Source organism: Lepidothrix coronata, unplaced genomic scaffold, assembly GCF_001604755.1.
Source record: "Lepidothrix coronata isolate B3197 unplaced genomic scaffold, Lepidothrix_coronata-1.0 Scaffold31, whole genome shotgun sequence".
Lineage (NCBI taxonomy): Eukaryota > Metazoa > Chordata > Aves > Passeriformes > Pipridae > Lepidothrix > Lepidothrix coronata.
In genome coordinates this window covers 1,162,572-1,175,026 of record NW_016690211.1, presented here as the reverse complement: position 1 = coordinate 1,175,026, position 12,455 = coordinate 1,162,572, and the positions used below count along the sequence as shown (strand labels likewise).

General features: G+C 38.4%; 1 protein-coding gene across 1 annotated transcript in view; it reads left to right on the top strand.

Moving 5' to 3' along the window:
• The window catches only part of ADAMTS12 (ADAM metallopeptidase with thrombospondin type 1 motif 12), a 140,711-nt gene that overhangs the window by 7,340 nt on the left and 120,916 nt on the right, over nt 1-12,455 (top strand). The window lies entirely within an intron of this gene.

The following is a 12,455-nucleotide window of genomic DNA, read 5'->3' as shown; positions in this document are numbered from 1 at the left end:
AAAGAGCACTTCGAAGTCTGGAACTTGAAGTCCAACATTTCTCAATATCCTATGGTTCACATTGAGACAAGAGGATGGAAACCTTATTTTTTCCAAGCTTTGTTTTTTTTTTGTCACAGCCCTAGATTAAGTTTCTGTTTCTAGAGCATAAGGCTAAGTATGTCTTGTCAAGCAGGGGAAGAAGAGACAGGCTAGGGACTGATGGCTCATTTTTGAGTCTGAACACCAAGGTCAGTGTGTTTAAAGTACAGCCTTTCTCTGCCAACCTGTCAGTATCAAAGCATGGTCCTTGCTGTTGAGCTGTATGAAGCTTTCAGAAACTATGGAAAATCAGTATTCTGGCAGTGTACAAAAAGCAATATGAAGACACCTCTGATGTAAATGAAATGGGAACCTTTGGAGTCTTACACAAGTGCTGATAACACTTCTGGCATGTTGCCAGGAGAAACAGACCATTTCTTGAGGTCAGAAGCTTCAGTCCCACAGGCATGAAGATCAGGAATTTTCTAAGTAGTATTTCCAGTGGGGACTAACTTATCAAAATTTTCCTGATACATGTTACGGTCATGCAAGGTCAGTAAGGAAAAGGACAACAAGTAATTCCTTTGGTTAGTTTGTCTTGTGCTCTACCAGAATGTCTTTGTTATTTTGCATTAGGATGAGAGCTTGAAAATGAGCTGCTAGATCTTCATTATGCCTTCTGAAGTACTTAGTCTGCAACAAGGATTAAAAAAACCAAAACTCAAATTGCATTTAAATTCAACTTGGCAATATCCTTAGTAGTGATTCTTTCACTTGGGTTGCAAATGTATTGAGTTTTTTACATCTGAAAATGTTTATTAATGAATAGTTTTGCCAGCACTGAGTAATGCAATCTGGTTTTTAGAATAAAAACATGACATTTCTGAAACTTTTTTTTGGTGGTCTCCTGCTTTCTAAGCTCTAGTAGTGATTTATATTCATCCTGGTGATCCCAAACTTTTTTCCTCTTCAGCATCATTTCCACTTTTTTCCCCCCCTCCGTCTGGAATGCTTTGTGGTTTTTCGCATTGAAAAAATTTTTTTCTCTTTATTCTTATGAGGGAGGGAAGGAGAACTGAGAATAGTAAACACCACGGAATTAGAGCAATTTTTTTGAGATACTAAACGCGTATCCCATGAGGAGAAATGATAAGCTCGTTTACTATAGAAGATTAACTTTAAAGTACTTGATAAAAAGAGTTGTATGAAGTAACGAATTGCACAGGGCATGCTGATAAGGATCCTTGGGGCTGAGATGGGAAGATAAAACAGTGTGTTTGAAAGGTGCCAGCTTCATGGAATATGCTATGGCAGCAGTGGCTGCTGCACCTGTGACCGCCTGGGTCAGGACCATAGTCTGTGTGTGCCTCGGCAAAGGGGTCCTCAGTAAAACGTAGCTCCTCATTCCACCACTGCAAGCTGGAAGAGTGCTGGTGTGCTCATAATTGGTGAAAACCAATATCTTAGCTTTCAAATAAAGGGATCAGGAACATTAGTGATGCTCCTTCCCTGACGCTGTTTTGGCTTGAGAGCCAAATATAATAGAGGGCCAAATATATAAAACGAAAAACATACTGTGCTTTTTTTTTTTTGTTGAGATAGTCTTTAATAGGCTCAATGAAACACCAATTTACCGTGGTAATGAGTGACACAGGAAACTGTGTGATCCCTAAGCTTCCAATTTTTGGCTTTCTTAGCAATAGGAACTGATAAAAAATTGTAATACTGGAAAATACTGATTTGATTAAATAAGTATGTTTTATGGAATATCCCTTTTGTTGACATTTTTAGTGTGAAATGGTTGCATTATTATTTTGTAATTTTGTCCAAGTGAATTGCTTATGTCATATTTTTCAATGCTGTTGCCCCCCAAGCCCGTTTAAAAGTGATGGCCTAAACTGGGAAAAAAATTTATTTTAAAATAAAAATCTAAATATGCCTTTGGGAAGGGAATACTAGTTTTAGTCCTCTTTCTGGAGTTACTTCCTCTCATGTCAAGTCTGTTCTGGTTTGTATTTGACACTTTCATAATTTCTAGGATAATAGCAGTGTATAAGAACAAAACAAAGATGTGTGGTGTAGGTTTGTGTTTTTCATAAAAATCGCTCACACACTGCACTGAAACCATTGAAAATCTAGAAATGTATTTTCATCACCCTTAAATTTTCACCTCGAAATGTGTTCCTACTTCCATTGACCATTACATAGGCATCGCTAATGTATTTGTATGTTCCCAAAATGGCCTGCAGGGGAAATAACAGAGTGACAGGTTTGAGATGTATGAATTGGCGGGCCAGCCATTGTATGACTTTGCTCTTTTTTAAAAATGTAACTGTCTCTCCCATTTTTCAGAAGTAAAGATGGAATAAATGTGATTCGTAAAGGGATTTGGGCAGAGCTGGATAAGAGTACAGAGAATAAACTAGCAGAGATCTGGAGGAACGAAGTTGTCTTTTCCAAACTCTCTTTTTTCTAATGCTTTGTGAAATCTTAGTTTCCTGTTCATGCTAAATAGATCATGACCTTCTTAACAGGTTGAAGAATTGATGCTGTAAACTCTGCCTCTTCCTCCCTGGGTCAGTTGTTTAGTAAAGTCTTTTTGCACTTCTGAGCCTTGTTGAATAATGTATGAGACTATTAACATGGGAAGAGTGGGAGAGACCTTGCTGTTTATTTAGGGTCACAGTTGGAGGAGGGAACCCCAGAGAGGGAGTCACTACTAGAACACAAGAAACATATCAAACTGTGGCACTTGGAAGGAGAGCAGACGTGAAATCACTTAGATACAGGAAAAATTCCAAGATGAAGTAAAGGGAGAAAATAGATTAGTTTTTTTATCTTTGAAAATAATATTTGGTTTGGCTATCTTGCCAGGCTATTTAGGGCACACTTCTAGTAACGCTTCAAGTTTCCACAATACCTTTCCACAGAAGGCTATAATGAACTTTTCCAAATACTAATGCCTTAATTGTCAGTTGTGTCTTAGTCCTGAGATCCCTTGTGTTGCAACAGTAGTGTCAGCTTGTCCCCTCAGTAGGACTGGGAGGGAGCAAAGCCCAGTGAAGTTGAATGAATACCCTAGGTTTATGCACTGAGTCCTATAGAGCTGGGAAGTGAATTTTTCTCTGATAGTCTATCCCCTTCATTAGGAACAAAGCCCTCCTTTATCCATCAGTAACACAGACATTGTTTATAGTATTTTTAGATGACAGAGCATCATTAAGGCTTTGTTTCCTTGACACTTGTTTACAGTGTAGAGCTGTTAATGGACAGTTGCTTGTGGTAATACGTTTATCTTCAAAGGCTATGCAAGCATTAGCACGGAAAAGGCACAAGAATGAAAGGACGTTAGTATGGAGATTGAGAACGATCTGTGCACTTGTACCCGGTAAGCTCCTGGCCATACAGGGCCTGTGGACAGATCGAGCTTTGGCTGTCTCCAGCTCGTCAGGGGCTTGTCTCTGTCCTGATGGGCATCAGCGTTTTCAAGAAGTGCTGGATGCCTTTGAAAACTGCGTGCCTTTGCCCGGGATTTTTGAAAGGTTTGATGTACCTCAGTTCTTCCTTCTGTGCCAAGCTGCAGTCAGGCCAGTCCTTTGTGAACCTTTAATTGGTGGCTGTGTGACTGTTTATGTAGCAACTGGTAGGAGATGCTCCAAGTGGGACCTCTCTAGGCACATCTTACCTGCCCTGACATGTGTGTCAAGATTGTCACCCAAGTGGAATGGTGGCTGAATTCTGCTTGAATGTAACCATTCTCCTTACTGCAGAATATCACCATTATGTGAAGCCTAAGAATGAGCTCTGATACTCATGCAGTGTCCCCTACGCTCTTAATCTGGTCTACTCAGTGGAGCATAAAATCTACCAACAGAATTTTTTTTTTTCATCTGTTTTGGGGAATTCAGCACGATCTCTGTTCTCCTGCTACATGCCAAGAAGCTTTTCTAGTTCGTGTGAGATGCTTTTTTGATGCTGATCCACATCTTACTGTCTTATGATCTGTCCTAAGTTGAACAGTTCTGTGCAGGTGCCATAACAGCATTTCAGGAGTAGTATGTCCTATGACAGTGGTCTAATACAGCTGTTTAGACTTTCCTCTCCTAAAGATATGGAAAGCACACATCAGCATGTTGGACTTCTTGTTGTTTTCCTTAGATGAGGTTTAAGAATAAAGGAATCTTTAAACAGTTTTATAATATTTGTTTTAAAGTAAAGGAAAATTAAAATGCGTTGCTAAGCTTATAATAGGTATGTTTATCTGCTTCCGTAAGTCCCAATGTGTGAAGTTGTTTGATTATTGACAATTTGTTTGTTAATCTATTGGTAAAAGTAGTTACCAGAGCTTTGCAGAGCAACTGTATTACCCAGTTCACTCCTACAGCCCAGAAAAATAACCGTATCTTTCTATTCTACTGTGTTATACTTTCAACCAGCAAAAATTGTTTCTCGTCAAATGGAAGTGTCTTTGATTATTAAAAGTGGCGAGAAAGTTAAGGAAAGGGTACATGTGTAACCTTTTCTTCACTTGAACTTGTGACCATCTGAAACTGGATCCAGCCCTGATCCCTGACCTGTGATTGTATAGCCCCACAACACATTTGGGCACATGTGCTGGTTTGGTGGCTGTTATTTTAAGAGTTGAGTTGGACTGTATTCTGTAGTGCTACCTCCAATAAATGAATTTGATTCTGGGAACACAGCTACTGGGAGACAAATGCACAAGTTCTTCAGGGGTCTCTTCCTTTTATTCATCTCTTTCTTCCTCTAAGACAGTCTTTTGCTCCCTTTGTTTGTCTTTTCCCTGTCTTATTGCACCTGGTGGGTTCTGCTTGCGGTTGGAAATGTGGTCCTATCTGCCTGTCATGTCTTCTCAGATGTCAGTGACATCTCCTCTGGTGATAATCTCCTGGAACAAAAATGCAGGAGTAAGGTGTTTGGAGAATGCCAGGAATGAAGGCAAGCTGCCAGCCCTTTCCTTGGCTATGGGAATTGCTCTGTGGTTGGATACAATGGAGCTTTGAAAGTCTAATTTTTGCAAGTTGGCTTGTTCTGGCAAGTGTAAAGAAGGAAAGACCTGCTAGGTAACTTGGCTGTGTCTTCTCATATGCAGTAGCATGGAAAATACTCAGAGTAGAAAAATGTTTACTGAAAATAAATAAAGTGTCTTCTATGCATCTCTTCTGTGTTATGCTTGTTTTGCCTGTTTTCTCCATAATAGTAATAAATATCTGGATATTTTCCTTGATTAACCAGTGTTATGGTTGTGTTATGTGGTTGTATTGTGTGGTGTTGTTTTTATTTTTGAAGATGATCAAAAGACAGGATGTGTGGTGGTGTGTGTGGTTTCTTTTTTCCCCCCACCCCCCAACAGATTAATCCTTCAAACTTTGATTAGTATTTGCTGCAGTACTTTAACACCCATCCATTTTCTTTGTGTTTGAACTTCAACTATCCATCTGCCAGCTCCCTTCCCCCAGTCTTTTGTCTGCAAAAATACTCTAATTGACAGGTCAAACGAATCTCATCAGTGATCTCAATACATGAGAATCTGGCTGTGTCTGTGGCTCCTGCTTTTGGCCTTGTCACCTTTAACCAATATGAAGTTGTTAGCCCAGAAGCTGGGTATGACTGGAGTTTTCATAACGTAGTCATTATGTTTAAGTGGAAGAGTCACTGATGGGGTAGGTTAAAATAAGGATTAGTCAGTATGAACTGATTTGAATGAAGTACCCAGGATTAGAATTCTCCTTTAAGATAATGTTTTTCTTGGAATATGAAAAGTTGATTCTTTTTTTTAATGCAGTTTTAAGAACTCTTATTCTCTTGTTTAAATATGTATCTACATATTTGCTAATTATTTTGGAATATTGTTAGTGTATAGAGCTGTCAATCATATTTCCAGTTTCCACGAGTGAGTCTTTTTAATCAATCTGCTGTGTGTGTATTTTTTTTTTTCTGAAAGTCTTCACTCATGATTTCACGACTGTGGTGTTTTTTGTAAAAGACATATGATTACTGAGGGAAAACTGTGAGATTGTGACTTCAGTATAAAGATTCAGGATGCAGAAGTAAAAAATGTGCATAACATCTATTTTGCCTTGATACTTAATAATATGAGGTTTGTAATATGGTCTGTTCTTTGTCTTTTCTAGTATCTTTGGAAGTTGTTGGCCAAATTCAGCCCAATCTGAAAGAGAAATGGAGGTATCAAAGCCATTAAATTCCTATGAATTTTACAGGTAAAAGTGGGAACTTCTGATCAGTGAAATGATGGATAGGCACATGCAGAGTGACCAATGGCTTAGCACAGTTGTAAGTTGTTACAGAACAGGGTGCAGTGCTACCCATGGCCCTGCTGATGGTGAGGAGTGCTGGAGGATTCAGGAGAGATTGGAGAAAATTACCTTATGTGAAAAAAATGGAGCACATGCGAGAACTAAATCTGCAGGGGAACAAGGCTTTGACTGTTATGCTGTTCACAGAATTTTTTTTTCTTTAATCCATTTTCATGATGTTGAAAGGAGTGGTTCAGCTCAGAAGTAAACAGCATTGTTTGCACTGGTTGCCATATTAATAACAAGCTGTACCTGCTGCCCATCACAGCACGTATTTTGTGTGTAATCATTAATAATGAGCTGAAGAGGGGGGAAGAGCTGAAGCTTTTCTACATACCCAGTCACTGATGCATATAATGTGACATTAATAGGGACAAATCTTGCCAAGTGCATGCCTTATTTTCTAGTTCTTCAGAGAAAAGGAAATTATGAAGAAAAGCCTGCCTTGCTTCCGAGCAGACAAATGCTAGCAAGCTGTTTGGTGATGAGCAGCAGATTCAACAACAGATTCAAATATCTCTGTCTACTTCTTGCAGTTAGAGGATAGATATGCAAGTGGTACTTTTACAGCAGCTGTGTGAGCCTGGCTTCTGACACCAGCTCAAAACCAGCAGCCTGAAGATCAGATCCTGCCTTTTCAATTCTCTTTGTCTGTCAGAGAGGAGCAGTTGCAGTCTCTGAACAATATCAGCATCAGGACATGGTTATATATACACATATATCAGACACACAGATATGCAAATTTGTATACATATATGTAGGTCTGTCACACTGCAGCTAAAGCTCCTGGGTTAAGATCTACATGGTGTGCTGAGGCAGCAAATTGTTTGTTGGTTTGTTTTAAGAATCTGGTGCTTAACAATGGACTTTCCTAACCCATTTTAAATTGCAAAAGAATTTAGGTATTTAGTGATTTAGTCTGGGATATTTATGTGCTTTATATCCACACTGGCTTCATGGTGTGCTTTGGAGAAGGACTCCTCTGAAATTTCAAGTATTGAAAATAAATAAGTAGTCATGAAAAAGCTGATTGTCTTGGCTAAACAGTGCCTGTGTTTAAATGCATTCATTGTGTGTTCCAATTCTCAGGGCAAACAGCAAGTCCTTAATAAACTGCTTGGTGATGCACGGAAATCCCAGGAGCAGATTTAAACCTATTGTTGTTGCAACTCACAGTAAAAGGCTTATGCAGATATAGGTTTTGATTTGAAGTTTTCTTTTGTTAAATTTCACTCCTTTCCCCCCCTTTTTAAATGTATATATTTGAAACAAAGATAATTCTAAATGCCCAATCCAAACTTGAATATCTCTTTATTTATGTGCAATGTTAACTCTGTCTGTTTCCTTATCTAGAACAGTCATGGGCCAAATCTGGTCAAAATCGTAAAAACAGAGACTGTGAATAGGGTGAATGTCTGTTTTACCAGGCATCCTCTGTCCAGCAATGACTAAGTAAATATCAAAGAAAGAGAAGAACATGGATCTAGGACATCTCCCTATTGTTCATCCTTGCTTATGTTTTCAATTCAGATAAAATTTCTTGATGAGAATCTGTTGATGAATTAGTATTTCACATATTTTCTGGGTATCCCATGACTCATTTTGTGTTAGAAATGGGAATCTTTACTATGAATTATAACACTTAAAAATGGATTTAGTTGTATGTTCATTTGTTTTTCACTAGTTTTTTATCATCTGATGCTTCCTGAAAGTATTATCTTGGAGGAGACAGTGAACAGTCAAACACTGAACACAGTGTTTGAGAAGATTTACTTAGTGGCATACTGTATTCTTAATCATTTTTTGTTTCTTGGTAATTCCAAGCACTTGGACAATTGTTGAGATTGGTTTTTTATATAGTTCCAATTTTTTCCCTATGAAAACAGCTGTTCAAGTTCCTATTTGTGCACAGTAGCAGGTAGGTGAGAGCCCATCTGCTGCCTTTTTCCCTTCACAGTGCAATGCTTTATCAATTTTCAGTATTCTGCAGTGAATTACATTTTTATTGCTTCTTGTCCCGCTGCTCAGTCTCAGGAGTTTTCTGAAGTTCATTGGTTCTCCTTTGTCCTTACTCTCACGAATTGCCTCTTGCAATTTTGCTATATCCTGTATAACAGACTGTAAACTAATTTTTAATCCAAATGTAAACACAAGGAAATTGGTTGAAGGAGACAAGGCCATAGCAAAGAAGCTTCATTATTAATAAAAAACACACCAAAAAATGAGGTGCTTTTGCAGAGTAATTACTATAAAATTGCTGAATTACTAACTGTGAGATATAATCTATCATCACCCTAGAAGGGGCAAATTTGTAGACAATGAGATATCTCAAATAGCAGGAAAGTAAATTGATGAAATGAGCAACTGATGGAGAAGAATTCCAGCAAAGTGATGAGAAAGCAGCCTTTAACTCAAGATGTCCCTAACTGGAAGATTGTCAGAACATCTGGAGGTCAGTGGTTGTGTCCTTTGATCTTTGTACTGTTCTTACAAGCTTTCCATCCGAACCTGCTCTTGTCTGCTGCCAAAGGTTACTGAGTTGAAAGGATCTTTATTTTAATCCGGTCTGGTCATTGCTCTGTTCTTATGGCACAGGGTATGTAATGGGTTTTCACCAATCCAGAGTATTTTTGCAATATCTGTTTGTTAATATAGGTGGCCTTCTATTGAAAGTTGTGCATTGAGTAGAAAACAAGAATTGGCTGCTGTTGCTGCCATGAGGCTTGAGTAATTCTTTTTCAAATAGGTTCTTTCTGGCTTTATTTTCCATATGGAAGTCCTTTGTGGCTCTTTGTGCTCAAAGAGCCTTCGTAGATCCTCATGTTCATTAAACCATCTTTGCCATGTTTATAGATGAAACCAAAGTGTTTGAAGTGCATTGCCTGTGTATTTCACAACAGCTGTCGTGTTTTTCCTAATAACTCATAGTCAAAGGGAGAAGCTGCAGTTCTTCCCTGAACAGATTTTTACATCATATCAGTCCAGAATGGCTCAGTACTTCCTGAGAGTTTTTGATGTATCTTTATATAGTCTAGCTAAATTACAGCTGGTAGCAGATGCTTGTCAAAAAATGACAGGTGGATATAACCTTCTTTTCATCTAAATGCACAGCGAAAGCTACTGCTGTTTCTTCAAAGTAGGACCCCAGTCCCAGTAGTCAGAAAAAAAAAGGGATAAATTAGAAAAGTACAGGTTTCTCCTTACACAGAGAACTGCATGTTTCTTATTTTATTGCTAGGTAAGCTACAGAGGCAGCATGCCACTTGTTTATCCAATTAAGTGTTCTCTTTCAAATCAGGAAATGGATTTCACTTGTCTTTGGAGAAGAGATCAAAAGTCTGAGAATAGTAGCAGTTAAAGAGAGAGATGCCAAGGAGAGTTATAAAGCTAAATGACCGTTACTGCTTCTGTGGAAGGCGATCCAAACCTAAGGAGGGAATGAAACTGGAGAGCGTAAATTAGCTTTGACTAACCACAAGGCCCCTGCCAGCAGTAGTAGTCACTGTCTTCCAGGAAAAGTAGTAACTGTCTATTGAAAGAGTGTAATATTAAATATGAATATCTTAGTAAGATAAAATAGAAATAATAAACATTAAATTAATTAAATATGATGCCAGGTTGTCAGCTACACTGATTTTCAGAGGTGAGGTTTTAGGCTGTCGAATTTATTTTGTAGCAGTGCTGTGAACTGCTCTGGTCATTAGAAAGGAATATTATCTCCAGCCCAGTTGTGTTATCCTTTGGGCCATTTTCTTGTAATTAGGACACATCATCTTCTGGCAAGACAGCGGAGCAGCTTTTGGCACAGTCTCTCCATGTTATGGCTGTGAATGTTGCTTTATATGGTACTATTTCTAGTTAAGTTGATTATCATAACACTTCTCAAGAAATGTGTTCTGTAAAGAGCTGAATGACAATTAGGTATTTTAAAATATAAACCAGCCAAGTTTGTTTATGTCGAGGTTCTTTAGGGAGACTGAAGCTAGATAAACTGAGTTACATTTTTCATCCTTTGACAAATGTTTTGTGTTTCCCCATTACCAAAAATTTCTATTCTGTGACCTATAAAGTCCCATCCAGCATATGAATGGAAAGTCATTATTCATCCAGACACTACAGTGTGAAGACTGAAGATGCAGAATGTAGAGGTACAGTAATGTACCAAGTCTGTAAGTGGATAAATGTTGTGGGAATTGAAAGTCCAAATCAGAAAAGCACATGAGGCATAATAGCTCAGATTCTCACAGTGGATGGACTTCTGTGAAGTGTAGGAATGTGAACTGTCAGTCTGCCACTGGCATTCCAGACTCTTAGCCCTCATACAGGCTATTTTTGTGTACAAGTCAGGAGATCAGACTGGTCTGATTTAAAAATAAATAAAACCCCAAAAAATCAAAACAGAAAACCTCCACTAACCCATCACCTCCCCCCCAAACCCTTAAACTTAAACGAGTCTGCTTAGGACCTCTCCTTTGTTTTTTGTTTTAAAGATGATTACAAGACAATGTCTCTTTAGGAGTTTAACCTGATCATGGCAGTAGATTGAGCTGTTTATCTGTATTAGATCTGTAGCCATGCCACAGAGAACTGAGTAGTATTCTTCACTGTCCTTTGTCCAGTGTAGAATCAAATCAGGTCACCAATTTATACTTGCATGATACATTTACCACTGGAGAAGCACCACTGTGACACAACTAATAGGAGTCATGTTGGACATTTGGGGATTGCCCATCATCCTTTCTACCCTCTCAGTTCCATCCTGGTAAGTGGGCTAATGGTACTTACGTGGCAAAATTATTATGTATGTATTTGTGTGTAGCATTTACTCTTCATTTTTTGGAATAGATCAAGGGTAATGATAGCTCTGCAGTTCAGAACTGTTGCTTGGGATGACAGGTTGCAGTTCAGTGGTTATTACTGTGAAAAGTAAGACTGTTCATGTAGTCCCTTAAGTCTCTGTTCTGGGGCTACATTTATTTAAAATTTTCATTGGTACATGTGGGACAAGAATAAGTAATGTGTGATAAACTTTGCTCAAAACTTGAATCTAACAAGTATCATCTGTACAAGGAGGGACTGGGATGTTGTATCACTAAAATAGGTAATGTTAGACTTGAGGTTGCAGGGGGGAAGTGTGGAGTCGTAACTTTAGCAAATAATAGAAATTTCTACTTTTAAAAGCTCATCTGTTAGAAGCATTAAGACAACCACTTGAGTTATTTGCTTTTTTATTTGTGGAGGGGTTTGTAGTTTATTACTAGCAGGATGTTACTTTGGGAGAAAAAAATCCCAAGATTCAAGCAGAGATTAGAATAATATGGGAAAATATGACTAAAGATTCACTCAGAATATAGAAGTCATTTCTCATCACTCAGCTTGAAAAAGAACTTGTGGGAAGTATCACATCTTATTTTACTCTTCCCTGGGTGTGTCTGCATTTGGCAGTTTTGGGCAATGGGATTGAAGATGTTGCTGTGAGCCAGTCCTCTCTTCATATGTGAGGTTTAGTTTTTGCAAGGGAGAACTGGCAACTGGATCTGTGGATTTAGGGTTTCCCTTTGTGTCCTGTTTCTAGCTGCCTGAGTACTATTTTGAATGCAAAGACCAGAGTGGTTTGTGAGAATTCACAGTCTCTTCTTGCAAGAACCAGGCTGGCATTCTTGGGAAGATCTGGAAAACTTAGAAAAAGTGCATAGAAATTGAAATTGGAGCATAAGACATAAGGTAACTGTGGCAGATAATTTAGGCATTCTTGGACCTATCTGAAGGTGAGATTTCAAGAAGTCAAGACGTCCCCTCTTTTGCACTACTCTGAAATCTGATTGAGAAAAATCTTGTGTCCTTCAGAAGTGGCTTTTGTTGACTTCAGCCTTATCTTTCTTGTAAGAATATAAAAACTAAAGTGAAGGTAATTCTTCAGGGCAAGTGTACCTATATTTGTATAGGTCCAGATAATGCAACTGATACAAATAATTAAAACCAGCACCTTTCCCAAGTATTGCACCCCAAATATTCAAAGGCTTCTGAACCAAGTGAGATACCTAATATGAGCTAAATTAACACATTTGTGGGTGATACAGGAAGATAGAGGAGACA